At 43.6% G+C, this 26,466-nt stretch overlaps 1 protein-coding gene across 2 annotated transcripts in view; it reads right to left on the bottom strand.

The window, feature by feature from the left end:
* MPV17L (MPV17 mitochondrial inner membrane protein like) overlaps positions 1-26,466 on the bottom strand; it is a 388,825-nt gene that overhangs the window by 205,548 nt on the left and 156,811 nt on the right. The window contains exon 2 of one of the 2 annotated variants that reach the window (XM_069607018.1): positions 15,720-15,817. The exons of the other annotated variant lie outside the window; for it this stretch is intronic. The gene's annotated coding sequence lies outside the window, so the exon portion shown is untranslated. The remainder of the gene's footprint in view (positions 1-15,719; positions 15,818-26,466) is intronic. 2 annotated transcript variants of the gene reach the window in all.

The following is a 26,466-nucleotide window of genomic DNA, read 5'->3' as shown; positions in this document are numbered from 1 at the left end:
GGGTCTCTTGGTGGGGCAGAATACAATCTGTGAAAATGAACATACTCCCCCGGGTACTATACTATTTCCATGTCCTTCCAATAATGGTCCCAAATTCCTTCTTTAAAGCACTATCAAAGGCCATCTCGACCTTTGTGTGGAACAGGAAACCCCTTAGGGTGTCCAGTGCCATCCTCACAGCACCAACCAAATCAGGCGGAATGTCACTCCCACACTTCAGGAGATACTATCAAGCAGCACAACTCTGGGTCCTGAAAGAATGGCTGGGGGATGACAAAAGAACAATCTGGGTGGCACAAGATAGGGCAGTAGCCAGGACCCCTTGGAGGACCTACTGTGGAAGTATAAACAACATAGACATACAAATCTTCGCATAAGTGAGGTCATGAAAACCACATTGGATGCTTGGGACGAACAAACCAAGAGGGGAATAATGACCACTCCACTGGCCCCCTTCACGCCCATAAGCCGAAATCCACAATTCCCACCGGGTCAAGATCCGGGGGCCTTTGAAAAATGGGAAGATGCAGGGTGCAGTAAAATCGGGGAAATGAACCAAGACAAAGAAATAAGAACTTTTGCGGAATGTAAAAAAATGTGGAACCTCACTGAAGCGGATAGGTACAAATATGAGCAAATCAAACACTGGCTTACCACTCCAGAGGTCTTACAGGGTGCCATCGGGGATCTAACACCATTTGAAAAATTCTGAATAACCAATCCAGGAGACAAGAAACTGGTGTCCACATTATACCACTTTATCAATACACAAGAAGAAGAAACTAAAGGGACATACATGAAAAGATGGGAAAGCACGCTGGGGGAAGAGATTTCCAGACAGCAATGGACAGAGCTGTGGGCGGGAATCCGAAGCTCACCCAGGCAGTCCAAACCAGAGAAATGTGGCTTAAAATAATCACTCAATGGCACTAGACTCCAGAGAGGCTCAAAAAAATGTACCCAGCAACGTCAGACCGCTGTTGGAGGGGATGCCCCGAACCAGGCACGTGGAGGCCTATTTGGTGGGACTGCCAGGGGGTTAAGGGCTTCTGGAAGGAAGTGCAAACGGAAATAACAAAAATTTTCCCAGAGGCCGACCAATTGGGGGAGAGGGTATGGCTGTGCCGATTCAAGGACCCACAGGCCAAGAGTCTTCACAAAGCACAATGGAGACGCTTCATGGGCCTTGTCATCGCGGTATGGGCAACGATTGCCCAAAACTGGAAAAAACAAGACCCGCCACTTGCATTCACCTGGCTGCAGAAAGTGTGGTCGCAAATGACCATGGAAAAGATTACGCACCACCTTCAGGATCAGAAGAACTCCTTCACGAAGGAATGGGGGGCGGTATTGGAATACTTGAAGTCGGACTATTCGGAACAATGGTGCCCACACAACATTAAAATATCGGACATATACAGCACATAAGCTTTCCAGAACCAGAACTGACTGAGACCCGAATCTCCGAATCTTCCAGGGGGGGGGGTAAACTGGGAGGGGGGGAGCTGTGTGGGATAAAGTGTTGATGGTTTGTGACATGAAAAACAATAAAAATGTGTTTTTTTTTAAAAAAAACAATATCAGGATCTGGAAGCACTACAGGGCATGGACGACATTGTTGCTCTCTGGAGAGGCAGCAAAGAGGAAGTAACAGCTTTTATTGATAGGTTGAATAATAAATATAGGCATGTATAATTTACATTGAATCTAAGTAATGTGGAACTCAATTACCTTGATATTACTATTAATGTTAATTAATTCCAGAGAAAGTTGCTTGTAAAGCCTTTCCATAAACCTACAAATAAGAATTTTGTTGTAGAGTAGCTTCCATCCCAAACATACATGGGATAACAGTTAATTTTTAAAAAAAATCATTTAAAGAAGAAGCTGAAATGTTGAGTAACTGGTTTATAGAGCAGAGGATACCCACAGGGTTTGATTAAAACACATCTGAAAAAGGCTAGGAATGATTACAGACAAGCCTTATTGGAATATGGTGGCAAAGACAAAGAACATGATACAATGTTACTGTAAATACCTTCACTAATGTATCAAATTTAAATAAAAAATAGTTATGAAAAATTAGCAGGTTTTAGAGCAGGAGAAATGTCTGCTAAAACCGCCACTTTTTGCTTTCAAAATAAGTCGTAATCTGAAGGATCCGATGATATAGAATTATGTATGTTTAAGAGAGGTTAGCTTTACACCTTTACCGCAGTGGTAAGGATTGGAAAGAGTGGTAAGACATGGCCTTTGTGGGCAATGTAGGTGTTGTAATCAGACTACTATGAGCCCGGAGGCAGACATTGGTTTGACAAATATATGGAGACAGGTTTCTACTGACATTTAGGCTATACCGTGGTGTGGATAGTTACATTTGGGCAATGGTATTAAATTGGAAATTAAAGACATCAATAAATGTTTACAAACTGACTTGTTGGAACTAAATTTGAATTGTTCGTACTAAGTTGGGCAAGTATGATATTGTATCACAATTTAGTATGCAATGACAATATGGCGTTGGCATTGGTTATACAATCTGAATTTCAGTGTGTTGAACATGCCGAGGAAGGACCACACTACGTTGAAAGTGTGTAGTGGCATCGGGACGCAGAATGACAATTATGCACCAATGATGCTGTATTAGGTGTCTTGATGTGAGTAAGGATGAATGCTGCAGTTGCTGTATGGATAGTTTGGCCGTGGTGTACAAGATAATGATTTTCCATGACTTCCCATTCGCTGTTCCTAACACCTTGTATAATGATCGCTGGAGCATCTCCATGAAATAATTTGCTGTTGGGTTACGTACGCTATTCCGAACCCGTGAAGTCAGCGGTTAGAGCTGTTAAGATATCTTTCACTTTTATGCTGTCTGCCTAGGTTTGCTCTTCCTAGCTCTCAGTGAAGGAATTATGAAGTTTGTTCTTGTTTAAAATGTGTAGTGCTGTCATTTAGTGATGGAGTGTTTAGTATAGGATTAGTTCCTTTGAAGGATTAGCAGAATTTACAAGGCATGTGAGTTACAGAGAATTATTCCCTAATTGAGAAAGAGAATCAAATCAGTAAGTATGGGAGTAATAATTTGAGGTTTTACTCTTAAAGGTGGGTGGCTGTAATAGGAATGTGAAGATTTTGCGAGTCACACATTTGTTGTAGCAGAATTGAAGACAAACTTCAATAAAATCAGATGGAGTCAATTAAGGAAATGGATTGGGAATCAGTGATGAGATAAATCTACTGAAGACTAATGGGCAATGTGCAATCATTTTCAACAATTTTATGTGCAATATAGAATCGGTGAAAAGGGATGTATTCACTGAGGATTTAGAGCAAAATCCAATCATTTTCTAAATAGTTGAATGTGCAATAATGTATCAAGTGCAATGTGTAATTACATATTGATCCTATGAAACCAAATATGGGTTTATGCGTAAATGAGCCTATTTTCTTTTTGAGAACATCTTCTTCCTAACCATGAGGGTGGATGGTGCGGTCACCAAGTGGGTTGAGTGCTGCCACAATCCATTTGATGCTGGGCCTGGGGGCAGTGTGGGGAGGATGTTCTGGCTGTCCCCACCATACCACCATCAGGAGGCCTTGGCTTTCCATATCAAGACACAAAACACTGTCCTTTTAAGGGGATCAGCCTGCTGGAATCCCTGGTTAGTGGAAATACAGAATAATATGATGAAAGAGCCCAAGCCCCAGTATATCAGTAAAACTACACAACCCCAAAAGTAGGTGGGTTGTGCTAGGGAGCTGGACAATATCCAAGACACTTCGGAACTGGAGCATGCAAGCCTTTGTATGTGGAGATCTGCTCAAAGACCAGCTGAGACTTGAGAGGAGAGGCAGGCAGATGATCACAGAAAATTCTGCTTTTTGGCATCCCTCTCCCAAGTATGTGTGGTATACCAATCTAAGATGGTGTCACAAGGTTAAGCTGGCTCGCTATGTGGTATCTAGGTAGGTGGAGCCAAAGCCTCCTGGGCAGCCAGAGTCACGTGCACTGCCAGAGATTATCCAATCAGAAAGTAACATGCATAACATCTCATACCTAGAACATTGAACATAATAGGGGCAAGCCTGGAACCCTATAAAAAGGAAACAGGAATTCAGTGGGCTGAAGATGAAGGGAGAAGGAGTTTTGTAGAAGGCTGGAGAAGAAAGTAGAGGGAGGTGACCGGTGAATAGAAAAAAGAGGAGAGGGAGAACATCAGAAGTTGGTGAGAGGCGGAGTCTGAGAAGAGAGGAAGGTGGGGTCTTAAAAGGGAGGAAAGGAGGAACACCATGTGATGGAGAAAAGAGGAGGAGAAGGAGGGGGAGAGGAGGACAAAGTTCAAGAGGTGGAGAAAGGAAGAGGGTGAGAAGAGAAGTAAAAGAGGTGGAAAGCTAAGAACTGGAGGGAGAGCAGGTGGGTGAGAAAAAAGAGATAGGATGGAGGAGACTAAGAGGAGAGGAGGAATATCTGCATACAAACAGAGGAGGAGAGTAAGCATAGACAAAAGGGCCAGTTATACTGCAAGGAAGCTACGTGATAGCAGGGAGAGATGAACCCTGAGACTGGCCAGGGGAACTTGGGATGGGAGGAGTAATAAGCGCATGGTGCGGTGTTGAGGAGGTGCAGGCCGAGTGGACCATAAGAGGCAAGAAGGGAACAGTGAATGGGCCCATATGTATGAGTACATGGTGATGAGTTGAAGAGAAGAGAGATGGTAAACTAGTTGGTCGAAAGCCAGGATCCTGAGACAGGGAGGTGGTAAGAAGTCTAGGAGAAATCTAATAGTAGTTCAGAGCTGCCTCGTGTATATGTAAGTCTCTAGGTTTATGAGAGTCATGGTCAGACCCACCCTTGGTGAATCAATTCAGCAAGCGTACACCACTCCAGACACATGGGCATAGCAGGAGGTCCACCTATAGTACCTAATCCACCTGAAGAGATGGGCAAGAAAGCGGGAAGTTCATGAGAGACTTCCCTTGAAGACTGTGAGTGATGGAGCAAGACCCCAAGAACTGTGAGAGACCTACGATTTGAATTAATTTGAGTTTGTGTCGGCGAACCTGTGTGACAAGGTCTCCTTCATTTGGGCAAGAAACCCCCCCTTACTAAGGGGGAGCCTGAAGCTCCCTCAGAAAGTCCAAAACACCCAGCTTTAGGAAGGAAAGCTTACCATTTAAGAAAACAAATCTGCAAGGTTTACAAGTCGCTAGCAAGTGAGGAAATACATTTCCTTCTGTGAAACTGAAGCAAAACAAATATTTGTCATTACGATCAATGCTCCACTTGAACACAGAAACTCTGCAGATACAAAGTTCTGTGTTGAACATATGAAACTAAATTGTGTAGTACACGAGAAAATGAAAACAAACAAAGCCCACATTTCCACGTCCGCTAAAGGGCGCTGGAGTAACAAAGTTGAAAATTCAACACAACAGAGTGACAATCACACCATACACCTTTTTATGATTGCAAAATGGTTTCCCAACTATTAAATCACACTCTTGGGACCCAGAGTAAAGCAGGCAATGGAAGCAGGGCTTCAGGGGAGTGAAAGGAGACCTCAAACATGCCAGAGGCAGGCCTGGAATACAAAATGGAGGCAGTCCCATCTGACCCAAGTACATGGCCCAATCCAAAGAGAGCCCAACCCATATAGCGTAGGTTCAGGTCATAAACCTAAGCGCCACCCAATTTGAGGAGAGACCTACCTTTAAAAGCCAGTCATGCCAGTCAATCATGCACACCCTTCATAGGACTGTCAGAAAGAAAGCAGCAGACCCTGAAAGACCTTTGCCCTGCACACTGCAAGTAAGGAGAGCACAGTAGTAGAGACAAGGAAGAACGAGCCACTAGTATATGATAAGGTGGGATAAGTGTGAGGTAGAGAGGAAGAAGAGACTGGAGTAGGGAGAGATATTGGGTTGTCAAAAGAGGGGAGTAGCAGTCTTGTGGTGCACAAGGGAAACACTGGTGATTTGGTTGCCTTGAAGGAGGGAGATTCTGAAAGAATCTTTCTCATTTTGAAAGAAGGGAGAGATATTGGCTGGAAGCAAAGGTGGAGGGATGCCACCTTGGAGAGGAAAGCGAGGGGTACCACCTGGAAAGAGGAGCAGAGAGCAACCCTGTAAGTGAAATGAGAGGAGAATGATTGAAGCGCAAGATGTCATGTTGGAGAGGCAAAAGAAAGATACTATTAGAAATGCGAAGAAGGTGAATAGCACCTTGCAGAGGCAGGATGGATATATAGACTTTAATGGGTTTTAGGAGGGAGATCCTGATTTTGAGAGGAAGAATGTAGATGTGACCTTTAAGAGGGGAGAGGAAGACATTCAACTGGAGATTCACTTTGGGGGGTACGAGGAGGGTCATCAAACCAGAGAAGAAAGTTGTTGTGGTGAGGTTAAGCGAGGAGACTGGGATTTAGAAGTAGTTTAAACTAAGCAAGAGGGACATAAGCAGAGGAGCTATCATTGTTGGCAGGAAGAGGTCAAAAGAGTCTACCCATAGAGAGAATAGATTGATTATCAGAGAAAGTGATAGAGTCGAACCAACTTAGGAGGATGAGAGCAGTAGGAGCCACCTCAATGGCCAGAGAGAGGCTGCAGAGGACAAAGTTGGTTAAAGGTTTGCTTTTAGAGGTAGGTGAACGCATGCAATAGCGCCCTCATGCTGACAAGCAGGTAAGTTACCATAGGTGGAGACAGGACGTAGGAAGTTCACAGAGAAATCATATAGAAGGGAAAGGGCTAGAGAAACAGAGCAGGTCCGCGCGCCACGAGGGCACGCCCTACCACTCGGAAGTGCCGACCTTGAGCTAAGCTTGATAGGAAGCAGTGGGCAGGAGACCCCCAGAAATATCTGGCTTCCTGAAATCCTGGTGCCCTAAGCTTGGAAACCCCTGTGGCTCAAGCAGAAGGTCGAGGGCAAACATGACCCCAACCAATGTTGTAAGGAGCGATACTCCCTCCCTGAAGAGGGAAGATTTTTGATTTGGCATTTTGGGGTTTTGGAGAGACTTGGGCTTGCAACTGTCCCTTGGTTTGGACGATTATGGCTTCCTGCAACTTTAGAGAGACTAAACATTCCCTTTTGAACCCCTTTGGGTTCCTGTTTCTCTTTTCGCCAATGTGAGACACTGCCCACTCCCTCACATTATTCCCCAATACTCCAAATAACGCTCCTCACATCCTTGTTTATCATTCACTATTGCCATCATGACATATATTGATTGAGTTTAACATTCACCCTGACATGTTACAATCCTAGTGGCCTCTCAAATCATGTACATACTCCAACATCTGTTCAGATGTAAAATTCCTCAGGAGTAAACCAGACCTTTAACTCTCACAGATGCAGACAGAGTAGACAATCCTATACTAATACAGGGTGAAGGGTGGGGCAGGATATTGAGGAACTGGGAAACTGGTGTCCTGGGAAATACTAAAACTTTATTTATTATATATTCCTACTTTCTAGAATTTTCTTTAAGTCGTCCTTCTAAGAAAATCAAAAATAAAGAGGTGTGGAGAACGTTTTGGTGTCTGTTTATGACCCATGCTAACTTTGTGACAACTTCCAAATGGGGAATCAAGTTACCTGGATGCCTTTTGGAAGAAGGATTTTGCCTTGGTAGCTTCAGGTTAAGTGGAACCAAAGCAAACATGTACCAAGCTAGGTGTAACTGGAAAGAACAGAGAAAGGCCAATAAGGCACACCTATAACTGGTACTAGTGGAGGCATAGTGTCAAACAAAAAAAACGTTTTTATATCAGATAAAACAGTTCTAACGAGGCAATTACCAGGACATGACCAAACACGTACGGTTCACAGAACCAATCCCCACAGATACCAGAACCCCCAACACAGATACAGGGGAAGGGGAGGGAGAGGCAGAGGAGAAAGATGGAGAAGGTAGACGCCAAACACGGTTGAGAACATGAGCAGCTTACAGAAAACAACAAACACGTCCGAGGTAATCACACCTGAGGTTAATATCTAGTTATTAATTTGTCACAAAGGATCTGGAGCTGCTAGAAGTAAAAGTTCTGAATAAGGGTCTGTCATTTGCACCATCCAAAACCATGGATTACATGGGTTACCGAAATTGATATTTTTAAATATGTGAGAAAATTCAAACTTAAAAAATTATTTCACTATAAGCCAATAACAAGTGAAGAACCAATGGAAATAATCACACCCAGTATATTTCCAGTACAAGGTATAGAAGATGCCAATCTTCTGCAAGAACTTGATGAAGATGGATTCAACAATTACACAACCACACTGCGCATGTACAAAAGATGTCAAACAAAGCAACATATAATAAGAATAACACAGCTGACATGTGTTTCGACCATAGGTCTTTTTCCAGGCTCTACTGCGTTCCTTAACTTAACCCCACTTTTGGGTACGTGAAGTGAGCTGAATTATATAAATACCATTACTGCTGCTGCTTGTGATATTCTGTTGGTACCGGGATATTAGGCGGCAGTAAGGGTGTTACAGGGTTGCCGGTAACCCGACACCTACCGGCGGGTTTTACTGGCAACCCTGTAATGAGCCCTCAAGTATTTCAAATAAGAAAGTGCATAAGTCAGTTAAACAATTTCGCCCAGAAGGAAACATGAGTGTTTGTGTAAATTGCGACTAGTTTTTGAGTTTATGTCGCCAATAAACTTGACAAAACACATTTTACCTATCAATAATGTTATTTGGAGTGCCTGTCTGAGGGTGAACATTCACAAACTCACACTTAGATATATGTTACACATGCTTGTGTGTACTCCCCCCACCCCACAGTTAGCTGCACCATTATTAACCTATTTCCCTTGACAAGTGCGGCCATATGGTCTGACAACCAACTCCAATTTTTAAACCAAGCTAGATGTGTCCACACTTTGTAGGATATCACTAAGGAGGTATCTCAGTAAATGCAGGAAAATGTGTAGAAACCATGTCTAGAAATAGAAGAGGATGACAAGGTTGTGGCAAAGCCGATTGCCAAAAAAAGCCCAGAAATCTTGTGGTGGAAAATCGTAGGAGCTCATATTCATAGAACGTTTTAATTTTCTAATGACATACAGGCAACACTAACAACATACTTTTTTGATGGGACATGCCTCTATGGCTCAAGATGGATGTGTCTCTGCAAAAGATCATGGACTCCATGTCAATCTGCAGCATGTGCCCTTTATGAGTTACCTTTCTAGAGTCAGTCGTCTAAATCGGTCATACAGATCAGATTATGGTTCCTGAACTTGGGCATAGTCGTGTTTTAGTTGCTTCAAAACCAAAAAGGAGCTTCATTCAGCATTTTCACCTCTTCAACATATTTCTTAAACAGAACAATTTCATCATGGCCACTCTGGTTCAGCCTCTAGAGCTTTTGGGATGGGAAAGACTGGCATGTGTCCCTCGGTTTTCAGGATGAGTATTTCTATACACTTAACCATGCTCATCTTAGGGGGTACCTATGGTTCCTAGTTAATGGATAATAACTCCTGCAGTTTACCAGCTAATTGTTACGTTTAGTTACTCAGAAAGGAAAGGATGTCCCTCTGAGAGATTGAGGGGCATCTGTCAGTCATTGCCCCTTTTCCATTCAAATGTCGATTACATGTCTTATTGTTTCTCACAAGTCATGTGGCTGGCCCATCTTCCTGATGCCAGAGAAATACGTAGAGAATGCAGTAGGCACCAAGGATTCAGGGGTTTAGGTTCTGAGGAGATAAAGGATCTGATGTTATTGCTTGCACAGGTCCGCCTGGACCCACTAAGCTTGATGTCAGAATTGAATGAAGCTCATGGGGAGCTCTTTCACGAGACTTGGTCCCAAAGTGCCTTTTAGGTCAGACACCTTTCATCAGTTGAAACAAGGATAAAAAGGGGTAACACAAGTTTAAAGGAGCAGGGGCCAATCAGCCTCATGTTCGTAGCCATCCTCCCTTTCATCACAGGTACATCTTTGCAGATCATAGCAGACAACTCCAGCATCATGCATTGTCGAAACCAGAGGGTTGGAGTGGGTTCACTCCATCTGTGTGGGGGTGTGGGGCTTGCCACCTTGGGTCTCACCACTGCAAAATGGACAGCCAGTTTGGGCTCCCATCTGGTAGGAAAAGAGAAAGTCCTGGTCAACATCCTCAGCTGGCAAGAGACGACTTCTCATGAGTAACCCTGGGTACATTTATTTGTTCAAAATTCAATCCAATTGAATTTCAGGTGGCCTAAGAAAAGTTTGAATCAAGCTTGAACTTATGAAAGTTCAAACCTACTAGCTACATCAGAGTCCTCTTTCGGTGGTCAGACTGATTTGAGCAAACTTTGAACCTTTACAGATAAAAGAGGTTTGAAGTGGTTTGAGGATGGCTAGAATGACTTCTGTGTTTTATTACTACTGAATTCTGGCATCCTAGAATTTAAGGGAAGTTATGTCATACAGCCTACACTTTCTACAGGGAACATTTGCTTTGCAGACACAGGAGAGAGAGAGAGCACCCTATGCCTGGAGATTTGCTCAATATATAGCCATTCTTTATTTCACCCACCATACACTTTAACAAGTGTACTTTATTTTTGTAGTTGAATAATTTTTATTTTACAAAAGAATTTAATTTCGGTTTAATTTGATATAGAAAGACTGTAAAAGAAATGTATGCATGGGTTACTCTGGACCAATATTTAGGGCATGTTGATGTGCTCCTATTCAGAAGATTTTCTTCTTTGTAATATATTTGGTATTATGAAAGGGAGATCAGATCATTTATACAAGTGTAATCAGAGTAGAGGGGAGGGAATCCTTGGGAGTGAGATCAGTTATGGGGACTGGTCTGTAAGGGAAACACACAGACACACATTTATTTTTTTTGGGTGAGAATTATTGTGGTCTGAAGAAAATAACTGGGACACTTTGCTGGGTAAAGTGACAGACCCGCAGGGACGCAAGACTATCGTGCCCAGAAGTGAACGAACGCACAGTGAACATGCCCTAGGCCTTAGGGTGATACTCGGGTGAAGAAATTCAGGGAGTCACAAAGACACAAGATAATCTCTCTTGAACTGTGGGCACCTGCGCGGGTGGCCCTGGGTGACACTATGGCGTACACAGAAGCTTTGAATCATTTGTGTGGATTATGCTACTGTGTGTTGAGAGGGTGTTGTGACACTTGAAGACATCATGGGAGTCAGAAAATAATGACCAATGAACGTCCATCTCTTGAATTGAGTGAATTCATTGAGGGAACTGCCCAGGTGCCCCTGTGTGACACTCGGGTGGAGGGAAGAGCAGGGCCGAGCGTGTGCTGTTGTGTTGAGGCAGTGGTGCTGGCGGCAAGTTTCAGAGAGGCAGGAAATCACGACCAGTAAGTAGCCACCCATCTCTTGAACTTACTGAGCTGCACAGGTGCCCATGGGCGACACTCAGGTGCGGGGAAGAGCGTAGAATCCCTTAGTACAGCTATTGCTAGTGCGTGTTGGGACAGTGACACGAGACTTTGGATGGAAGAAAGTGACAGACACCCTCAGAGGCAGGAGATAAGGTCCACTGAACGTCCATCTCTGGAATTGAGTGAATTGCACAGCTGCCCCTGGGTGACAGTCTGGTGTAGAAAAGAGCATGGAATCCTTTATTCCAGTTTGTCTTATTGTGTTGAGACAGTGACGTGACACTTTTGGTGGCAGAACATAACAGAGAGGCAGGAGATCACAACTAGTGATCGTCCTCGCTTGATTTAGTGGACAGCGCCGATGACCCTGGGTGACACCCGCTGCTGCTGCTACAAGTCTGACATCAAAGAGGGAAGCGGGTTGATTCGTGGAGCACGTGGTTGGGAAACAGGCAGGTCTCGTAGTGACTGAGAGGCATTATCGAGTGCTGACTTGCCAACGATGAAGACATGCTAATGTTTATTGAGCATGTAAAGTGTTACCGTCCTACTGTAGTGTGAGAAACCTGAAGGTGTGTCCCCAGATAGTCCCTGGGGAGCTGTCATCTAGGTGGATCCAGTTCCTGGGGGTGGACAGTGATTGTTAATTGACACGTTAATATTGTGTATGCGTTTCTTTTCTTTTCCACTGATTTCACGTGTTTTTATTTCATTTCATGAGCTTTATTTGGACAATTTAGTCATAAGAGCAAACAAAATGTCACAAAATACACACATCATAAAATACACAAAATGCATGCAGTCGCTCTGGAAGTGCATTACAATTAGCATGATTGGATAAGTAAGCAACTTTATGAGCGCACAACAACGATTTCACGCCCATCTTAGATATTTGCAAGTGGCAAAAACTGCAGGCGTATCAACCAAATTTAAACACAATGCCATAGCATCATTGACGGTCCTTGAGCCACGTAAGCGAAAAAGAGGTTTTAAGAAACACTTCCTTAAGGATAATGTGACTGGACAGAGCATAAGAACATCGTTCAGATCCTCTGTCGTACTGCTGCATAAAGGACACAGCAGAGAGACCTCCTTATTCCATTCATGTGTTAAGGATGCTAATGGCAGAGTGCCAAATCGGAATTTAATATATAACGACCTTTCCAATTTAGGGTTAAGATAATCCAGGTAGCCCGCATACCCCTCCTGAGTTTGGATATTGGTATAGCGTGCCAGGGATTCAGAGCCAAGGGCTTTTGCAGTTGCATCATGGTGATCCTTCACATGGGTGGCACTTTTTACCATGCCCTTCGATGACTTGGTAATCATGCATGGATTACTCCAATAGGTCCCAAGTCCATTATCTTCAAGGGAGATCTTAACGTGTGCAGCCCATTTCAGGGAAGTGCCCCTCTGCTGTCCACCGACATCTGCCAGTGCATCTCTATACTTAATGCGATTATTATTGGACCATAACCGAACCCAGTACAAGACCGGGCAGAGCTTGCTAATTGACTCAATTCCCTGCATGCCCGTTTCCATGAGCACTGGCATATTGGGCGTGCTGTGAGGTAGACCAGGTATGTTCTTCAAAAATGAATTTTCCAAAATTGCCAAAACCCGGATATCTGTCTTCCTCCACAGCTCAGCCCCAAGAATTGCAGCCTGTCTTGCCTGGGCCGTATAGGCTTCTTTGGAGACACGCACCGCCCGTTACCATGAACAACAGTAAACCTAGCCAGTGCAGCCCCATATCTACCCAGGGTTTTCACGAACATCCATCTAAATCTGACCAACCTGAGCCTTTGGCATTAGGTCATACAACCTTTTTTTTAAAAAAAAACGAAAGAAATAAAAGCTTATTTACATAGACAGATCTGTGACCGCACAGAGCAGTCTTTCCAAATCGAACAGTCAGCCCCTGCGACACACACTAGAGCACGCAGGGGCTGGTAGGCACACCAGGACCCAGAAGCGGCCAAGAGGGAGAACGGGTAAGTACACGTGTGCGTGTGTGGGTTTGGGTGTATGTGTTTGTGTGTATTTTTGTGTGTGTAATGGTGCAGGGGAGTCTTGGGAGGGGAGGGAGGCAGCGGGGCAAGAGAGGGTGGGGGTAGGCGGGTGGGGTTGAGGAAATGTCCTTTTTTTCGGTTTTGTAGGCCACTTAAAATCAGCGGAAAAGAAATCAGTCTTTTGGTTAGGCTACCTACAAAAATCTAGAACATTTAATAGAACCGAGCCTTTATGCCCAACTATTGAGAGGCTTTGATACCCGAACTGGAATCTTGCTGTAGATGCTCTGGGAGTGATGTTGTCAGCAGGAAGATCTTCTATTAAAACATGCATACAAACAAGAAGAAAACATACTTGGTTTGTACCATGAAAAATGTATTGATCCATTTGTATAAGCTACACCTTTGGTTTTAGAGGTTTTGCTATCTCTGACCAATAGTGGCTTTAATGTTGCAACAAATAAGGGCTATTTAGCTGCTATGTAATTTTTCAAGTGGATACTGAGCAGCAATCGTTTCCTGCAGTACCAGAAGTATCTATGTTTTTGAAATAATGGTTGACTGCTTTCCTCTCAGCCATTTGTAGTTCAATTTTGAGAACGTACTTCTGAACCAATAATGATGTGGCATTTTATGTCAATGGATTTGTAGCTTTTCCGACTACTTGCTATAAAACCAATCTTTCTCACAGTCAGAACTTCGGTGTGACATATGAGTGCGATGCAGTCCCTTTGACTCTCCTTTCTTGTTGTCCAAGAAAAAGGTGCCAAGAGGCAGACCCCATTTTCTACCTAAGGTGGCTTTTAGCGTTTCAAATATCCCAGAAGACCCATCTACCATCGCCATTTCCTCCTTTGCACCCATCAAATTGGAGGAAACATTCTATTGCATTGACTGTAAACAAGCACTCACTTATTATGTCTGCTGTGCAAAGGAGTACTAGATTGGTGACCAACAGTTGATCACTGTGTTGGTGGTGTTTGTAAGGTAAAGGACATATCCAAATGGACTATCTCGCGGTGGATTGCTATGCGTGTCAAGACATGTTGCAAAATGGCACACAACAAGGTCTATGAGGGCCCCGTGGAGACAGGGCCAGTTGGCTATTTCTACTTCCGATAGGGGTGTTATCTTGTTGGATATCTGCTAGGTGGTCACTTGGATTCATTTATCAGTTTCACCAAACTCTACTGTCTGCACTCGGTCCGGGGAAGGTGCCTTTTTTGGTTAGGCTATCTAACAGCAGTTCCTTATCTAAAGGTATTGGTTCCTAATCATTTGCCCAACATTCTGCTGATTAAACTGCTTTGGGTGTTTTTCAATAGATGAGGAATTTGTGGTAAGAAGGTGTCCATTATAAGGAGCAATTGCATACTTTTGGTACGATTCTTTTCAAGTGAATCTGCCCCTTTTTTCCACATTTTCCTCAAATAGTTCAATATACTCCGCTGAAATTGAAATCGCTATTATGTCTGTCATGTTTATTGTCCAAGTAATTGTCCCTAAAAAGAGATTCTTGCTGTCCCTCACTTGGATGTACTGTCCCTAGACAGCGCTGTAGTAAAGCCTATCTAGTGTGAGGGATAGGCAAGAGGCTCATCCTATCATCTCTCACTACTTTTCTAAAAGACAAAAAAAAGGTGCCCACTCTTTGGGAGTCGATTATTCTTCTTTAATCTTATCACTTCCAAATTGTGTGTCTTATTTCATTGCCATGTACTTGATTATTCATAATCAAGTGATAAAACAGCAATCCTCCTTCTGGATTGTCTACTGGATGTTTGTGTTTCCACTTGTCTTTTTTTAAAAACTACGTACTTTTACCAAGCTCAAAATAAATGTTGTGTGTCTCAGGGAACAAGTCATCACACTTGAACGTAAATATTGTCGACTGGTTTCAGCGGTTCTATGTCTTTTTCCGCTTTCTTCAGGATATATGTGATGGCTTTAGTTGATCACAATATAACCATAAAAAAGACAATCTGTTCATGCTTTGTCTTGTTCTTCACTTTCGGAGTAGAGAGAGCTTCTTTAGTTTCTATATTGGACGTGGTGGTTTCCTTCCAAATACCCTAAAAGGGAAAATACAAAAAGGGGGATCATGAGAATCCTATCTCTAAAGGCTTAATGTCATCATTGGTGTTCGATTTCTAAAACACTCTTTACCCATCTTCCTACAGTTGTTGAGCACCGTAATTTCCCCATCTATTCTTGTCTATTTTCAGGGATGACTGGGGACAGCCTGCAAATCAAAAGTCTAGATTTACTATTTGTCATTAACCCAATCTTGGAATGGTGTACATATTGTAATCTTCTTACCTATTCAGATTACATGGGGTGATCAGTATACTTGTCATGTGGACGAACTGTCCTGTTTGTTTTGCAGTTTTCATCTTCTGCTGGCAACTGTAATTCGCCTGAGATGGAAAGAATTTAGCAGTAAATATAGTGTCCGACGCACTTTAAATGTTTAATTTATAATGCAAGTTGTTTTTTCTTTACTGCAAGTTTGGCAGTTATCATCTGTATGGCTACCACCCACACTTTTTCTTCTAACACGTACTGTTTTTTCTCTCGTGTGCATTTAACTGCATGTTTGGCTATATTCATCTGTGTGGCTACCAGCCCCATGTCCGCGATTGCAGCGGCCATCTTGAGAGCCTTTCTTTTTGTAAATTGTCGTCACGTGATGCTTACGCGAGCCTCGTATCTTTGCAGTTATCTATAAACTATGCATTCTTTTTGTCACCTGCTTACTTCGGTCTCTCAGTATCTCACACATTTTTTTCTCTGTGATAATATATATCAATTTGTATGTTCATTTGTTTTCACATTATTAGTATCTGCGCCTACTATAGTACACATTAGAAGCGTACTCCGCTAACAACAAGAGAACTACGCAACTTCTACGCTACAAAATGCTTTGAAACATTTAGAACTACATTACCCATAAAGGGCGGCAGATACTAATGATGTGAAACCAAATGAACATCCACATTGATATATATTATCACAGAAAAAACAAAAAAGAGGTATGTGTATCTTAAAGCCTAGAACAAAGAAGCCAAGCCAAAGATATTTTCGGGATGTGAAATCCCAAAGTCAACCAACAGTTCCGCCCCTACTGTGCTATTGGCAAAGGACGCAAAGATAGCTTTAGGGACTTTTTATATATAACCGCAAACCCCACAACATCTATGCTTGGGTCTATTTACATGCTGAATTAGAAAGCAATGAGGCACGAGTCCGTAATCATTGGCTCAGAAGCAGAAGTGAGTGAGGTCTCAATAATCCATACAATTTAAAACTTTTCTTCTGGCAGGAGATCAAATATTTCAAAAGTGGTGCTTTAAAGCTGATCTAGCATTTAAGAGGCCACAGGTGATATAGGGGTAGTTGGTAGTGTTATTAAGGAGTAGATGAGAGCACACTTTAAGAAAGGAAAAATAATATTTCTAGGGAGATTAAACCATTCAAAACCTGTGCAGAAATAGGATAATTAGTCCATAAATCCCAGTATGGTGTTGTGTAGTCAGGTAGAAAAAACATACTGGGCCTCATTACAAGGCTGGCGGTTGGCGTCAGTATTTCCTTTTTTCGGCGCCCGGAAATGGGCAATTACTGTGTCATTACGGGCTTGCCGGACCCAGTATTTGCCCATTCCTGGGTGCCGGTAAAAATTCTTCCAAAATATGATTACACATGTGCTTATATCTCGTGATACCATATTTCCCTTAGACTCTCTCTCTACTGCATTCTAACACTCTTAGCAAGCTATTCCTGGCACTTCTTTGTATATATACATATATGGCATTCTTATTGTTTCCATGGCTTCTACAAGTAGTATATGACGTCTCTTGTCGCATCTGTTAACTTTTCCTAACGCGCGGCATTGTGTGCGTGACGTCATGCGCATTACGTGCGTATGACATCACGAGCGTGGCGCCCGCGTTACGTCACAACAAACCAGGCTTGCATTTTATTTGTTTTCGCGAGGCGGAAGCTCTTGTCACGCCGTCCATTAATGGGGACCCCTTTAACATATACGATACAGGTAATCCCAGATTTCACTTTTGTTTGTTCTATGAGTGTATATTCTTGCTCCCATTCACTCCTTTGCCTAACTAAAAGCTGAGCCCGTATTGCATTTAAATTAAATCCACAGCAATTTTGGCCCAAGGGCAAACCGACCCAATTTACAATAGATCATACTTTGCTTAACTACAAGCTGAGCCCATATTTCATTTAATTTATATTCACATCATATTTGGCCTAAGAGCATAATGACCCAACTTATAACAGATTTATCTGCTCTCTGTTATGTTGGTTATTTCAACACAAGGATTGACTGCACGGCTAGCATTTACGCTACATCTTTAGTTTTCTGTGATTCAAGACATAGGGTAAGTAGCTACTTCCTGTCCTTTCTATACTAATCTGCTCAATTTAGTACATTCCAAACCCCTTGTTATTCAATTCTCTAAGTGACGCTTTTAACTCTTCAGCCTACTACTCTTCTCCCAGATCTGCATCAGCAGCATCTTATCACATGGTATGCTCTATATCATGGGTGCACCATGCCCTTTTGACCGGCCCGCGAGGCACAAAGACTTTCCTAATGGAGGGCGGCCCGCGGCAGCCCTCCATTAGGAAAGTCTTTGTTGTCTTCCGGGCCGGTGAAAACACTGGCCCTCATTGGCTCAGCACACACACGCACCACGTCGTTCCTACGAGCCACGAAATGCGTGTGTGCTGCACCAATGGAGGGCCAGCACTACGGCTGGTGTGGTCCATAAGGCTTGATGCCGGAAGGCATTTCAGCCTTGCACCACGCCAGTCGTAGTGCGATTCCAGTGTTCCAGCTTACCTGCCGCTTACCAGCACGTCTCCGGTAAGTTGTCTGTGTTTGTGTGTCGGGTTTGATTTGCTTTATGTTTGTGTGTGTATGTTGGGGGGGGTGTGTCGGATGTGTATGAATGTTTGTGTTTGAATGTATTTTGTGTGTAAGTTGAGATGCGGGGATGGGGGTGTGTGTCGGATGTGTATGAATGTTTGTGTTTGAATGTATTTTGTGTGTATGTTGAGATGCGGGGGTGGGAGGGTGTTTCGGATGTGTATGAATGTTTGTGTTTGAATGTATTTTGTGTGTAAGTTGAGATGCGGGGGGTGTTGGATGTGTATGAATGTTTGTGTTTGAATGTATTTTGTGTGTATGTTGAGATGCGGGGGTGGGGTGGTGTGTCGGATGTGTATGAATGTTTGTATTTGAATGTATTTTGTGTGTATGTTGAGATGCGCGGGTGGAGGGGGAGTGTCGGATGTGTAGGATGTGTATGAATGTTTGTATTTGAATGTATTTTGTGTGTATGTTGAGATGCGGGGGTGGGGGGGTGTGTCGGATGTGTAGGATGTGTATGAATGTTTGTGTTTGAATGTATTTTGTGTGTATGTTGAGATGCGGGGGGGGTGTCGGATGTGTATGAATGTATTTGAATGTATTTTGTGTGTATGTTGAGATGTGGGGGGTGTGTGAATGTTTGTATTTGAATGTATTTTGTGTGTATGTTGAGATGTGGGGGGGTGTGTGAATGTTTGTATTTGAATGTATTTTGTGTGTATGTTGAGATGCGGGGGTGGGGGGTGTCGGATGTGTGTCGGATGTGTATGAATGTTTTGATTTGAATGTTTTTTGTGTGCTGAGTTGGGGGGTGGGGGTTCGGGTCTGTATGGGTGCTTGTTTGAGAGTTTGCTGATTTGGGGGGGTGGGGGGTTCGGGTCTGTATGGGTGCATGTTTGTGTGTGTGCTGAGTTGGGGGGGTGGGGGGTTCGGGTCTGTATGGGTGCATGCTTGAGTGTGTGTGTGCTGAGTTGGGAGTGGGGGTTTCGAGTTGGGGGCGTGGGGGGTTCGGGTCTGTATGGTGCATGTTTGTGTGTGTACTGATTTGGGGGTGGGGGGTTCGGGTCTGTATGGGTGCATGTTTGTGTGTGTGCTGAGTTGGGGGGTGGGGGGTTCGGGTCTGTATGGGTGCATGTTTGTGTGTGTGCTGAGTTGGGGGGGTGGGGGGTTCGGGTCTGTATGGGTGCATGCTTGAGTGTGTGTGTGTGCTGAGTTGGGGGTGGGGGTTTGGAGTTGGGGGGGTGGGGGGTTCGGGTCTGTATGGGTGCATGTTTGTGTGTGTGCTGAGTTTGGATGGGGCATAGTGTTTGGTTGGGGGTGAGGGGGCCATGGGGCATAGTGTTTGGTTGGGGGTGAGGGGGCCATGGGGCATAGTGTTTGGTTGGGGGTGAGGGGGCCATGGGGCATAGTGTTTGGTTGGGGTGAGGGGGCCATGGGGCATAGTGTTTGGTTGGGGGTGAGGGACATGGGGCATAGTGTTTGGTTGGGGGTGAGGGGGACATGGGGCATAGTGTTTGGTTGGGGTGAGGGGGCCATGGGGCATAATGGTTGGTTGGGGGTGAGGGGGCCATGGGGCATAATGGTTGGTTGGGGGTGAGGGGGCCATGGGGCATAGTGTTTGGTTGGGAGTGAGGGGGCCATGGGGCATAGTGTTTGGTTGGGGGTGAGGGACATGGGGCATAGTGTTTGGTTGGGGTGAGGGGGCCATGGGGCATAGTGTATCTAGGGTCAATAAAATGTATATGTTAATTAAACAGGCAAGATACAATAACTAAATAGAAATAAATTATAACAATGGAAAATGTGTAGTACAAAATGTAAGTTTGAAATGCAAATAAAAATCGTTACCCCTCAAAAACATTCTTTTTCCATGTGTTTAGTACAAATTGGGGGTTTAAAAAGCCTCCTGCCACGCCCCGCCTACCGCCCCGCCCACATTTACTTTTCGGCCCACTATAGCCCTCATGTAAGGTACTTTCGGCCCTCTGTCAAAATCAGTTGTGCACCCCTGCTCTATATGCCTTTGATTTTTCATAATTATCCGGTTTTGTTTCTCATTTTTTTCACTACAAGTATCTTTCCAGCACGGGTGACCCAATTATTTTTACTTCTGACTAATATGGGAATCTGGGGACTCAAACATGTTAATACATTTACCTTAAATTGGTCAACTTTATACATCTCCGTGACCGTTAAGTCAATACAATGTTTTCACTTTACTCTCTGTGTTGCCATCTGGTTGTTCACTTCTCAACATGAACCTGCTTGTTTCATCTACACTACTGAATCATGGTATGACATTGTTTTGACACCATCTTTCTTGATTTTATGTGACAATGTTTTTGTTTTCCTATTTTGTAATATTTTGTCCTTTCTGCCATGTTCAAATATTCATTTTCATTTTTGAACTCATGTATTGCTAATCACACAGCCTTGACAACGACCGCGAGGGTCGAAACACGTGTCGGCTGATTTTCAAGATTTTTCTATTTTAATTTCATGATAAAGACTTCGTTGAATTATTATTTTTTTTTTCAGACTCAAGTGACAACTTTATTAACTTTATTTATTAAATTTATTTATTAATAAAATGTACATTTATTAACAGTTTTGCAAACTGTTCAAGTACAAAATTCTAACAAATCCATTCTTTTCAAGAACATCATCATGCAAGATGGAAACAAGTCTTTTAGAGTCTAGGTAATTAAATATATAGAAATGATTTGCAGAAATTAAAGGCGGTTAGACAAATTTCAAGACTCTATTTGACTTAAATAGTTTTCAAGACTTGAAGCCAAAGAAGTATTTTCTCGTGTTACCAGCTTCATTGATTTATGTTCAAACTGATTACTCAGGACCAGCACATCTGATTCACCTTCAATTCAAATACTTACAATGTATGTGTCTGGTTCCTTCTAGGGGGTCCAGTGGAAGTGTGTGGATGCTGCCGATCCATTTCCTACTATTTTTCTTTAATAATTACTTATAGCGGTATCAAATAGCGCACGGTCACCTTACAACCCCTAGTCTTCTTTTTACAGACAGGTAGGGAGTTGCTTGCAGTCAAAACAAAGTATCTGAGTTCAACAAAAGTCTCTAGGTTAAACAAAAGTCTCTGGGTTCCATACTCCTGAAACCTTGCTGGGATATATTCTCCCTTCTCAGTCACTCACAATCTTGGGGGTGTAAGTGTTCCAACATTTATTTCCTGGCTGTTTGGTCTGTAGATTGAGGCTCTCTAATTCTCGTCCTAAATTTCAGGGCGACCCCTTTGATTGGGACTCAGGGCAGGTGCCGGCACAGGCCTGCGCAGTGCTGAAGGCTAGCACAGGGTGAGATGAAATTGAGCCACAGAGCTTCCACCAAATGTTTGTTCACCTGAACTGTTCTATGGGTTCTACTTAGCTCTCCTCTCCAATACTTTGTCCTTGTCAACCTTCTCAACGAGTTACAGCAGTCTCATACACAAGGGAATCTTTCCTGCACTTCCTGATGTATCCTTTTATATCTCTCACTCTCCTCCTCATGTTTGATGCCTCGCCAGATGTTCATACTTCCACCACTCATCTGTTCACAGATCAAAGTTAGGAGGTTGTGGGTCATTAGGGGTGGGACTCTGTCATACCTTCGACCCCCCGGCACTGGAGCCGCACTTCCCTCTCACAGCCACTCCAGGATGGGGGCTTCTCTGCTTCCATCATGCAGCGCCCGTAGTCCTTGCAGCATTGCCGCGGTACCCCCGCTCCACTTACCCGCGGCAACAGGCTTCACCTCCACCTCCCTGCACAGCACTTTCTACGTCCTTGGAGGTTGCCATGGCACCTCCACGATGCCAAAGCGCGAGCACGTCACTCCGCTCTGGTCACATGACCTCAACCTGGAAGCAAACTATAAAAGCCTTGCCGGACTGTAGTAGTTTGATTCTCAATGTTTCTGTGAGTAGTTTGTTCAGGCGTTCGCTTTGTTACTCTGTTTTTAAGGGTTTTTGACCTCTGGCTGTGCTCGACTGGATTCCTTTGGATTACCCTTGGCTGTTGGAGAATTATTACTTTGAACGTTGCTTGGTTTTCTGGCTCTTGACACCAAGCTTCTGCTTCACTGAGTTTTGGCTTGGATTACCCTTCTGTTTTGGTATTTTTGGAACTTTTCCTGGAACTATTTGGAAAACTTTGAACTGGGTTGCTTTTTGTGTCTTGTATCAGATGTTTTCCTGGATTTTACTCTTGGAACTGTTCTTACCTGGGAACATGGACTCTGAACTTCTGCTGTTGCTGTCTACCACTGTATTCGACTGCAACAAGGAACGGTGGCCTCCAATGCTCCCCCTCCTTTCCCAGGAGGGCACTTCATCATCTTGTCTACAGTTGGTACTCCCTCTAGGTAGGTTCATTCATCTAGCTCACTGTCTATTATTACCCTGTGCTGTAGTGGGGATTGACCGTGTCCTTTTGTTTCTCTGTAGTTACTTGGGGATCAGCTGCTTCAGTTCCAGTCCTCACCTGTGGCCTGAATAACTCGATAGGGAGTCTGTATTTTCTGTCTAACTGGTGCTTGGGGACGGAGGTATATAACCCAACCGGGAGCTCTCCTGTTGATTCTTAACATGTTCCTCTCCTACAACCATAAGTTCTTCACCACCTGTCTCTTCTTCTCTCAATATTTCTCTACACCTCTTCTTGAATGTATTCCTCCTCTCCTCTCTAGGTGTTTCCCCCAACCTCCTCCTGACTCTTCTCCATCTCCTGCGGTCTGATATTCCTCTTCACCGCCTCCTTGTTCACCTTCACTGCCTCCTCACTCCTCTGACACTTCTCTGCACTTTCACCCACTCTACCTCCAACCTCCTCTCCTGGCCACCTGTCACCAAACTATTTTCACTTGCTCTGCCACCTCCTGCTTCTACTTGGATCTGCAGTATCCTCCAACACCCACTCTTTGCCCCCAAACTCCAAGACTGCAACTCGACAGAACTGCACTTATGAACTCTGTGGAGGACCAGAAGGAGTCAGATGTACTGTGAACAGTTGCAAGGGTTTTTATTTAAACAATAATGTAAAAATGCGTAGCTTGACATATTGCTACGAGGATGTTCCCTGCCTGATCAAACCAACTATGGGTGCTCATCCATCGTCAAAGTACAAAGAAAACATCCTCTACCCAAAACCTACCCTTAAATGGTGCTACCAATATAACTAATAACTAAACAGCACCAGACTGTTCAGCTTCTGGTAGTCTCCCTTTAGCTGGGCATCTGGGGCTTCTTTTCCAGGTTTTCCAAAAATTAAGTTCTTGTAGTTGTAAAAAATGGGTAAAAGTCAATAAAGAAGGTTTATTTGATTGTCTCTTATAGGACTCTGTAGCTCTTAATATAGATTTACAAATTTGGTTGCAGTGAGGTTATTGAACATTCCTGTATTATTCTTACACCCCTTTTGGTGGTGGTCTTTTAATCTTCGCTTTCTCACATTAAATCCTTAATATTCTTTATGTTTCACACTTTCTCTGATAGCGTTCTGGACCATTTTAAATCAACTGATACAACAACTCTTGTGGCCTCCCCAAAGGCTTACGCTTTGGGTTTCTCATGCTCCTGTAACTAGCGTTTAAACTTAATTCAATTGATTTCTCAATGTCTGCCAGTGCTTGTCAACCGTTATATTCAACAACTCTCTTGGCATCTCCCAAGACATATATTCTGGGTTTCTCACATTCCCATTTCAGTATTATAACTTCTTTCATACAGCTCATTCAGTCCCTGTTGCCTCCGCCTTTCCTGGACCAACCGGGTACCTTCACTTGACATGGGCTGGTTCACAGGGCTGTGTGTCTCTTCGCCTTCTCTTGGTCTCTGCTTTCTCGCATCTATGGCCATTCGCTCTCAAAGTCTCTTCGTTTCGGTAGACTCTGCATATGTAGGCAGATGGGTGGTTTTGCTCCTTCAGGTTCGACTGGCCTAAGCGCTGTTTAGCGGATCCCAGGCCCACCATGGCTTTCTTGTGGTCACGCGGGATGGTCTCTGTGACTCCGTACCAGCAGTATTTGTTCCACTACTCGCTACAATGGCCTTCCGGCGTTCTGCTCAGGCTTTCGCTTGCTCTCAGGCTGACGCTGGCTCTGTGTCTCCACCGCGCTCCACCCCTCGAGGATGTACCTATGTCAGAAGCTCTCTCCTGCGTAAGGCTATTCTCCTCCCTGGTTTGTTTGTTACTTTTACATTCTGGCTCACAATCAAAGGGGTGTTTCCTTTCTATTCAGGTGTCATATCCTGTCCAGTATTACCTAAAGCCAAATGAAAGGAAACCAAGTTACTGGTTGTCCAAGGCAATCTCATAAGAAATACAGGTCTTCTGATTCCGAGAGAGACAGAGAATGAGAGAGAGAGAGAGAGAGAGAGAGAGAGACAGAGAGAGAGAGAGAGAGAGAGAGAGACTCTCTGTCCTTCCCCTGGACTTCTACTAACACTTGTCTCTTTTAGCACAATCTGGTGGAGTTGTGCAGCTTGCATGCTGTTGGAATCACTGGGGCAGATAGAGTTAGAACTAAGCTCACAGGTATGAGATTCACACCCCTGAGTTAGACTTGGAGTATCTGTTTATGAGGTTTAGGGTATTGTGGAAAGGGCCTTCCTTGGTGCAGGTTTAGTAACAGTCAGCCTAGATGGATATACAATAATTAAATGGAAATACATAAATAATAAACTGCACTTTGTGACACTACTGTGCAAAACCAAGAATGAGACGCTGATGTTTTCAGAGAAATCCTACTAAAATCTTGTTGGTCTTTGAGAAACTATGGAATTTGCAATACGTCAGGCCAGGTATTTTATTGGTGGATCCTCTGTGGTTGGTACGTGTGGTGGTACATGACCATGATCACATATTGAAAGGCATATGGGTTTCCCTAATAAGCAGCTCATTCTGATTATTACAATGTCAAAAATCTTTCAATTTAATTCTGAAAACTTCTGGATGAAGAAAGAATGCAAAACCGTCAACACTGCGGCTTCATCAACAATGGGTCATACTTAGCTACTCACTCCAGTGGGTAGTCTCGCTGTTGCACTCCTAATGACAAAAACAAGTCTGTTGCGTGGCAATTGGTGTAAACAGTCTTAATTGTATTGCTTCATAACACAGAATTGAAACGTAGTCAACAAATCTTTATAACATGTATTACATAACCTTTATATTTATATCCATAGGGCACCCACACTGTTCTTCAAGAGAAAAATTATTTCAATATCGAACCTGTAAAACAAACAAACAAACAAACAAACAAACACAAAAGCACTTAATTTGGATATCAAAGAGTAAATCTCTGAATACATGCTAGAGCTCAAAATAACCCTAACTGTCAGGAACTGGAGATTGTGGAAGCGCTGGAGGCTATGATCAGCGCGCGCTCCAGTCCTCACCCAAGATGGCCGCCGTACCTTTAAGAGGCTGGCTCCTCCCACAAGCCGGTGCGTTGTATCTGTTTGTCAACGCTCGGTTCGTGTGTTGGAGTTTCTTCTGTGGATCCTTCCGTGCCTACAACGAACTACCTTACCGCCTTGAATCCTGCCCTAGTCACCCTCCTCCTTCCTGCCCGTGCCTCTTTTGTTTGTTTGCTCTGTTTTGCATCCCACCTTATCTTCTTCATCTTTCTACTCCCGGTGTCTCGGCGCCGCCTGTTCTGTGCCTTTGCCTTTAGTTTGTCCTTCTGTGCTCCTGTTTCTTTCGCTACTCAGCCTCTCCTTTAATATTTTATTTTGAATTGTGGGCGCCGGTATTTCTTACTTCTATCGGCGCTGCCTTGCCTTTCACTTGTTGGGTCCCTGTTGCTCTGTCTACACCCTAGGAACCTTTTGCTCTTGCTTATTTAAACTAGATCCGTATATATTTCTATTTCCTTTCGGTCAGCCTTTCATAAACCGTTCAGAATATTCTTTTTGTCCTAATCCTATTTATATCCATCTTCGGTCTCTTATCACATGGTGTTGCCTTTTCACCTTATATCCTTACTCTTATCAGCATTCAATTTGGAGAACTTCTGGTGTTCTATTCCATTTATACTCCCTACAGTCTGGACAATTGTGGAATCAGACATCTATTCAACCAGCATTCCTTTTTGGTGTGGAGCAAACAACGCCTTCCTTGTCGATTGAGAGGAACCGACTGTCCCCCATCT

Source organism: Ambystoma mexicanum, chromosome 1p, assembly GCF_040938575.1.
Source record: "Ambystoma mexicanum isolate Mex_15411 chromosome 1p, UKY_AmexF1_1, whole genome shotgun sequence".
NCBI classification, from domain to species: Eukaryota; Metazoa; Chordata; class Amphibia; order Caudata; family Ambystomatidae; genus Ambystoma; species Ambystoma mexicanum.
Note: the sequence above shows the minus strand (reverse complement) of the source record. Positions and strands in the feature narration are given on the sequence as shown.